This window comes from Peromyscus leucopus, unplaced genomic scaffold (genome assembly GCF_004664715.2).
Source record: "Peromyscus leucopus breed LL Stock unplaced genomic scaffold, UCI_PerLeu_2.1 scaffold_1380, whole genome shotgun sequence".
NCBI lineage: Eukaryota > Metazoa > Chordata > Mammalia > Rodentia > Cricetidae > Peromyscus > Peromyscus leucopus.
In genome coordinates, this window is record NW_023504535.1 from 1 (window position 1) to 8,637 (window position 8,637).

Genomic DNA, 8,637 nt, shown 5'->3' on the forward strand with positions numbered 1-8,637 from the left:
CTTGTGGATTCCTGGGAACTTCCCTAGCACTCCTTCTCCCTATTCCCATGATGTCTTCACTTATCAGGGTATCTCTTTCCTTGCTCTCGCACTCTGTCCCTGTTCCCCTATGTTCTCATCCCCCATCCCTTGCCTTCCATTACCCTCCCTCACCCCCAGTTTGTTCATGTAGATCTCATCGATGTCTCCTTTACTGGGTGATCCCTGTGTCCTTCCAAGGGTCCTCCCTGCTAGCTCGCCTCCCTGGAGCTTGGGTTGCAGTCTGGGGTAATTTTGTAAATATTTTATTCAGATCACATTGTCCGTGCATTTTCTTTAAGTCTTACTGATCTTTTGTCTATATATCATGGTTTCACAGCGGTGTGTTTTTATCAGTTTTGTGGGCATGTGTTTCCTTTTTTTCTTCTTTTCTAATGTCTTTTATTTTAATCTTCTTTGTTTGCCTATTTGTTTAATTTCTACAAAGAGAAAGAAACAGTGTGGTGTTGAGTGGATAGGGAGGTAGGAAGGATCTAGAAGGAGTTGGAGAAAGGCAATCCATGATCAGAATACATTGTGTGAATTTTCTTTATGAGAATTATAAAAATGTATTAAAATAAACAAACCTGTGAAGAATTTAACAAAAAAAATCTGTACTGTGTCTGAACATGGAAACATCACACTTCAATCACAACAGGTGTAGGTCAGCTAATAGACTTTAAAAAAATAAATAATACAGGATACAGAGTCCCCTCCACACCCTGCCTCTTCTCTCCTCTGGGGATTCTTGGCTCCATTGTGCCCCCTGCTGGTCAGGAGCTCCCCCTGCAGGTTGGTTTTTCATGGCTTACCTGAAGCTGCACTGTCTATCTTGAGCAGTAATAACATATCCCTGCAACTTCAGTGCTCACAAAGCTCAGCTGCAGTGGTAAATGGTTTTTACCACTGACTGCATGTTTCAGAGACTGTTTTTATGCTGTGCTATTATTGTGACCAATGTCCCTGCCAAAGCCAGGGTCCTCCCAGATGTCAGTTGCATCCAGTTCTAGCAGTTCCCATTGTAATTACATGACAAAGGAATAACAGGGTCTTTTCTGCCTTCATCAGGCTATACCTGGGGCAGAGCACCTGAAGTCAGAGAATCAAAGAGTCTTCTGCTCAGTTGTAGCCCCCTGAATCCACGTTTGAATTCCTGGTGCACTCAGATACAGGAGTCAACAGAAAGAGGAGGCACTTCCTTGGTACTCACAGATCAATTAACAATTCTAAAAAATATATTACATTGAAAAGGAAGTAGAAATCAAGCAAATTTATACTGTAAATCAATCTATTCCCTGTATTCCAGTTGAGGGAGTAGAGGACATCAGGACATCACATTGACAAGGATCTTCATGGATGGAGGTATATGTCGTTAGACAGCTTTTTCTCTGTCTACCTTTTCAAGTTCAAGGTGCTCTTATTCTTAGACAGGGAATATGTTAGTAAAGCTTTTCAGAAACTGATGTTTTCACTCCTGTAGGATGGATTTGGAAGGTGTTCCCAGGAATGAGGGAAGCTAACAGAACTATGTACAATTTTGTTTGAATGTCAGTATAAATATCTGAATTGTAGCTACACATATTAAAACAAAAATATATGCTGCAGAGAGTCAGCATACTCCTTTTTATTTTGTTCTAACGTCAAGATCATGACTCAGATGCACCTAATGTTGCAGGAGAGAAGCAGCTGGAAGTAGTCAGTTGTGTGGCTTCTCTTCTATCACTGGACAGAATCAATATAATATTCTGTGAACTATGAATCCACAGGAAAACACCCTCAAAGCAACACATGTTTCTCTTCACAGATGAAAACTTAACCCCAAAATGCAAGGCAGTGGATGGGCTTCTCTTGGCCGTTCAGCTTCACTATTGTGCTGGGTAATATATATAAACCTGCACTTCATAGTCCAGTATGGTGGGATGTTGACGACTCTCATGGGTGATAATAGAGGAGTACTTGCCTGATTGAGCAGAATGGATTCACAGAGATATCCTCTTCTCATAAGGGATCTCACTCACAAAATTTTGAACTCTGTGAGATTTGTGGAGAGATGATGTGAGCAGCTTCTCCTAAGCTCTAATGTGAATATCAATATGCAGCAGTCTTGTGATTTTGAGTAAGTCTTCAGGTTACTCTTCCCTGTCCTCTCAGCCCCAAGGCAGATTCCTGCTCCTTCACCTCAGATGTGGACAGTAACATTGTGTCTTACACAGTAATAGATGGCAGAGTCCTCAGATTTCAGGATGATGAGCTCCAGGTAAAATGTGTTGGACATTATGTCTGCATCCAGTGTGGCTCAAACTTTTGTCCATAGTTTGTTCTGTCAATGCTTAGGAATATCCATTCAATCCATTCAAGCCCATGTCCATACTTCTGCAACACACAATGGGGAAGCTATCTGAGTGAAAAAATCCTTATAAGACACCTTTAATGTACTTCCAAATCTCCTCAGTTCAGCTACAGACTGCTGAAGCTCAACCTGGGAGTGGGCACTTGTGGAGAGGATAACACTGTCACTTCAGCCTCTGGCTTTCTTCCCAAGCCTGATTATAGGAATGCACTTACCTGTAACTGCTGTAACCAGGTAGAATATGATACAACTCCAGTCCATGCTAAGAACCTGTGTGCTCAGGGTCAACGGACAAGAGAATATTAATGTGGTGCTGTGTGGTATGAGGACATCAGTGTTTTTACAAACACAACCTTTGTAATTTTCATATGAATAAGAAAGGGTATTCCTAAGATCAAAACAGGAATCTGTTTGAGACAGACTAGGTAAATGTTTTCTCTGTTCATCAGTGGGATGCTGAGTTCCAAGTCCTAAACCTATCTGGGAAAACGCATTCTCAGTTCCATACTGGCACCTGTACAGACAGAGCTCTCCCATCTCACTGCTTTTTAATGCGACCACAAGTCAATGGTTCATAGGCCCTCTGATCCTCCTCAGAATCAAACCTAACAGTGATGCTGAGAAGGTGCATTGACTATCCTGCCCCAATCAGACACTAGCACAGAACTTTGGAGACTGCTGTTGTCCATTCCATTCCAGTGATCAGCAGGACTATGGACACCCCTGTGGTATGAACTGGTGGTTCATGACCCCTAGTTTCCTATCCACTGCCAATAGGATTCCAGTTTGGCTCATATACTCCAGTTTGACCTCATATATCAATTTTATTAAACAAAGAAGCTCTCAAGTATTGTAGCACATAGATCTCACATTTCAAGTACACCACAGTCTCTGAATGTAATGATGTTGGTGATAAAAATCCGCAGAGGAATCCCCTCATGGCACATCTTTCTTAGCTTCTGCTACCATTTACTTCTTAGGGATTAGAGATCTACAGTGCAGCCTGGTGATTCTGAGAATCCACTAATAGAAGTTTGTCAATGGGCTCACACAGTGCTAAACTGTGGCTCTTCTGTCTTTCTTGATTGTGTATGGTGATGTTGAGTAGATATTTCAAGGATGAATGGTGATCTGTCCCTCAAATGATTTCCAGATCTCCATGAAACCCTGTCTTTTCTTTAGGTGTTGTTAGACCTAGCTATATCAGAGACCACTGATGTGGAAGCAAGTTGATAGACAGCACAACTGATTGACAGTGTCTACAAGCACTCTACCAGGCAAAAATCCAAATATACTGTAGAGCAAGGGTGACCACCAGGTATCCAAAGGACTGTGACAGTTGACGCTGTATCAGTATAGATTCATGTTCTGTAAATGCTTGAGACTGTAGGGCAGGTTATTGAGCCTGGGAATGAAGTAAATAAGGGAAATAATGTTTGATCTCAGGTCCTACTTTGATTAACATGTACATACATTGATTTGATTAATGATTTTTATGAAAAGTAATTAATAATACTCTTGACCAACTTACAGGAGTTATACTTATGTGGCAGTGCATTTTGATACATGTCTTACATTCTAAGAGACTGGAACTTCTTTAGGACCACACAGCCTGAGTTAACTATACACATATATACATTATATATATAATGTCATATAACATTAAAGACTATGATATGAAAGGAAATTTCTTTGCCCATTGATTTAGACTTTACTGGTCAAATTCGTATTTTATTTTATTTTATTTTATTTTATTTTATTTTATTTTATTTTATTTTATTAAAAGCTTCCCAAAGTTCACAGATAGAAAACAGAGACTTTTTTTAATCATAATGCATAACCACAGTTTACACCTTTTCTTGTTTTATTAAGGAAGAAACATATCAACAGAGGTGGTCACTGGTAAAGAGATTGTCAAGGTATGATGTCCTAAATAAGCATCACTTTATCACAATTGTAATTTGGAAAAGTTGGCAAAGACCTTGTAGGACTGCATGAAGTGACAGACAAAGGGACTCAGAATGATTATTTCTGAGTAAGTCTCCAGGCTGATCTTCTCTGTCATCTCAGTCCCAGGGCAGCTTCCTGCTCCTCAGGGTTTCTGACACACTCAGGATGTGGTTGCAACACTGTGTCTGGTACAATTATAGATGACAGAGTCCTCAGATGTCAGGCTGCTGAGCTCCATGTAGGCTATGCTGGAGGATTTATCTACAGTCAGTGTGGCCTTGCTCTGGAACTTCTGACTGTAGTTAGCACCACCACTTCCAGGAACAATCTGTCCAATTCACTCCAGTCCCTGTCCAGGCCTCTGCTTCACCCAGTACATATAGGAGTAGATGAAGTTGTAGCCAGAAGCCTTGCAGGACAACTTCACTGAGGCCCAGGTGTCCCCAGCTCTGCTCCAGACTGCTGCAGCTGGACCTGGGAGTGGACACCTGTGGGGAGAAACACAGAGTGAATGTCATGTCACCTCAGTCCCTGTTCCCTCTTCATGTTTGAAACAAGAAAGCCCCTTACTTGTAGTTACTGACATGAGGAAGAGGATGGTCCAGCTCCATCTCATGGTGAGGACTGTGTCTTCTGTATCTGTGGAGAGGACACTAATCATGCGTTGTTCTGAGGTGTGACTTCCTTGTATTTACCACCACAGACTCAAGTAATTTGCATATTCATGAGCAGGGTACTTCTTAGATAAGGACCTAGACTAGCTGCAGAAGGACATAGAGGACACTTGTGTCAGGCAACAGGATGCTAAGGTCCAAGTCCTAATCTATTTGAATAAATACATTCTATACCCCTTCCTTCAGCACCATGAAGAAGCTGTTGTTGCAACAGCAGGGCCTAAGCTCTCAACAGATTTCTGCTTGAGGCAATTGCTCTACTATGTGACAAATTGTCAGATTGATTTACAGGTGGTGATTGTGTTGATGATAGTGGTGAGAAGAAATTTCAAAATCTGCTAAATTTTGAGAATTTACAATTTCCTTTCAGATATATACAACTAATATTTGCCATTCCAGAAGGTTGTGTCCAAAAACTCAATGAAATGACACAAAGGAAACATACTTCAGAAATATTTGTACATGTTTATTGCAGCACTATCTAAAATAATTTCTGGAAATAAACATCACATCTGTAGGCAGATGGTTGCATCAAGAAGACATGGTTTACATGCAACACAACAGGAATATTTCATCTGAAAGGATAAGGAACTTGTACCACCTTTAGGAAAATCAATGTAACTGGGGATAACTGTATTAATTAAGATTAACTCTGAAACACAGACTTTATATGAGATTCTAAGTAGTTTTTAGATTTTGAATAGGTGCACAGTAGTATGTATGCAAATACATAACAACATATAAATGAAATTGTCTAGCAGAATACAGGAAAAACAGGAATGTCAAGAAAAGGAAGGGTAGAAGTTATGGGGGAAATATGCACATGTATGATATACAGTATGAAAATCTGAAACACATATAAAATTGTTATTTTCATTATTCAAATTAAATTTGCTTGTTCTTTGAAATGTTCATTTATGTACGAAATACATTATGATCATATGAATCCCCAACTATGTCCCTCTGACTCCCCTTGAGACCTTCCAATAAGTCTCTCTCCTTAACTTCTAGACCTCTTTTGTTTCATAATAACATGGTGAGTCCAATCAGCACTATCTATATACACACAGATTCACTAGTGCACAAGGAACTTCTACAAACCTTTCCAAAAATAGTGATTGTGTTTTCCTCATCAGTTATCAAGTGCCAATAGACTCAAAGCCTGGTATGAATCCCCAAGAGTCCCTCCTCATCATGTTGTAATGCTTTTAATTCTTCACTCATTTATCACATTCTGACCACAGTTTCCCCTCTCTGCATTCTCTTGATCATCTCCCTCCCCTCAGAAAAGAACAGGCATACCAGGGACACCCATCAAACACACAAAGCAAGCTACAGTAAGACCAGGCACATGCCATCACATCAAGGCTGGATGAAGCAACCCAATAGGAGGAAAAGGGTCCTGCAAGTAGGCAAAAGAGTCAGAGGCAGCCCCCACGCCCAGTTATTAATCTCAAAAGCATGCCAAACTACTCAGCCATAACATATATGCAGAAGACCTAAGTCAGTCCCCTATAGGATCCCTGATTTGTGAGCCCCCGTGAGTTTGGTCAGTTGATTCTCTGGGCCATGATCTCATGGTGTCCTTGACCCCTCTGGTTTCTCCAATCCTTCCTTTTCCTCCTCCACAGGACTCCATGAACACCACCTAATGTTTGGATATGGCACCCTGTATCTGCTCCCATCAGCTGCTGGATAGTCTCTCTGGTCTCTGTGATGATGATTCTGCTAGGCTCCAGCCCCAGAACACTCTCCAAACAGGAAAAACTAAGTGTACTTCGAAGGTTTTGTGGCTGGGTTGGTGTCCCAATCCCTCCACTTGAGGCCTTGCATGGTTACAGAAACTGTCCAGCTCAGGATCCCTAGTACAACGGAAAATTGATGCAATCTATGAAGTTAACCCTAGCAGACTCCTAGTAATGGGGACATAGACCCTGAACTGGCCATGTGGTAATATCTTTTTTAATTGTTACATTTTGTTTATTGGTGAAAGCAAGGCACAGATGCACCAAGATGCAGGTAAGAATCTTGGAGAACAGCTTACAAAATTCAATTCTCATTTCTACCAAGTAGATCCAAGCAATGAAAATAACATTGCTAAGTTTGACTGGCTTGATTTGTTCAGGTCCTGTGGTAGTAACTATAGCTGATGTGAGTCTGTAAGTACAATGGCCATGTCAGGTCCTGGGGATAGCATTTCATATTTATCCACTCCATATTCTGGATCTTAAATTCATTCCAATCTTTTTTAGGAAAGGTCCTTGGGTTTGAGGTGGAGAATAGATACAAATGACTCATATGTGGATGAATACTCAGTCATTCATTCTTAGCACTTAGGTATGAATGTATTCATTAATCATTACAAACTAAACACAGAAGTTTCTGTGATCAAGGCTGAGAGCAGGACTAATCTATCGGGTATAAACATAATTATTTATAAAGCAGTTTAACAACATGACTATTACCAATACTACTAGAGTAGGGTCTACTATGTCCTATATAATCCCAAGCCATGGGATTTTGAACATGTTTAGCTGGGATAAAGTCTTTCCTATGTGTAGACAAATTTCTAAATGGTCTTACTAATAAAAACAAACCCAGAACCAGGTATTGGGGTGAATATTGAAAGATCAGAGAAACAGAACAAGCCACATCCAACCTCACCTTTCCAACTTCTCAGCTGATCCTGTTTCCTCAGACTGAAAGCCTCTGAGTCCTCATCCAAATGGATCTCAGCTGTACTGCTGCTAAAAAGCCTAAAAGTTTAAAAAGCTTCTAGTTCCTGGTCCTCACGACTTAATATACCTTTCTGCTTCCTGCCATAACTTCCTGGGATTAAAGGCATGTGTCTTTCTCAAGCAAGACATGAGATCTCAAGTGCTGGGAATAAAGGTGTGTGTCATCATGCGTGGTTGTTTCCAGTGTGACTTTGAACTCAGAGGTCTGAATGGATCCAGAAGGCTAGGATTAAAGGCATGTGTTACCACTTCCTGACCTCTATGTTTAATCTAGTGGCTGTTCTGTTCTCTGACCCTCAAATAAGTTTATTAGGGTGCACAATATATTGGGGGACACAATATCACCACACCTATGAATCAGGCAATGAATACAATTAGAAAGCAGTTGATCACTACATTGCAGTCACTCACTATTGGGTACATCTTACCTGAAGGCTGATATTGCAGACTGAAAATTCTGGGACAGTGTAAGATCACTGATATACTTTCTCACCCTGCAGACTACATAGCACCTTCCAACACCAGGAAACCTAGCCAGCAGGTTGAATTTCCCATTCGGTTTATGGTTAGTTTCTCTATGGTGTGCAAATAAAGTTCTTAGCTCACAGTGAAATGCAGATTAAAACACTTTACTGTTCCATTTTTACCTCAGATGACTATAAACAAGAAAATGAATGTTGTGTAGCTTGATCTGCTTGGGAGGCCCCCTTGCAGTAGGATCAGAATCCATCTCTGATGCATGAGCAGCCTTTGTGGAGCCAACTACCTATGATGGGACAACTTTTGCAGCCTTGAGGCAGGAGGAGGTGTAGCATGAATCTTAAAGAGTCTTGTTAATAAAATCAAACCTGAAGCCAGGTATTGGGGTGAATGCTGGAAGATCAGAGAAGCAGAACAAGCCACAGCT

The 8,637-nt window shown here is 40.8% G+C and overlaps 1 pseudogene; it reads right to left on the reverse strand.

The window, feature by feature from the left end:
- Positions 1-4,478: 4,478 nt before the first annotated feature.
- Positions 4,479-4,934, reverse strand: LOC114688478 (annotated as a pseudogene).
- Between the last annotated feature and the right edge of the window lie 3,703 nt (positions 4,935-8,637).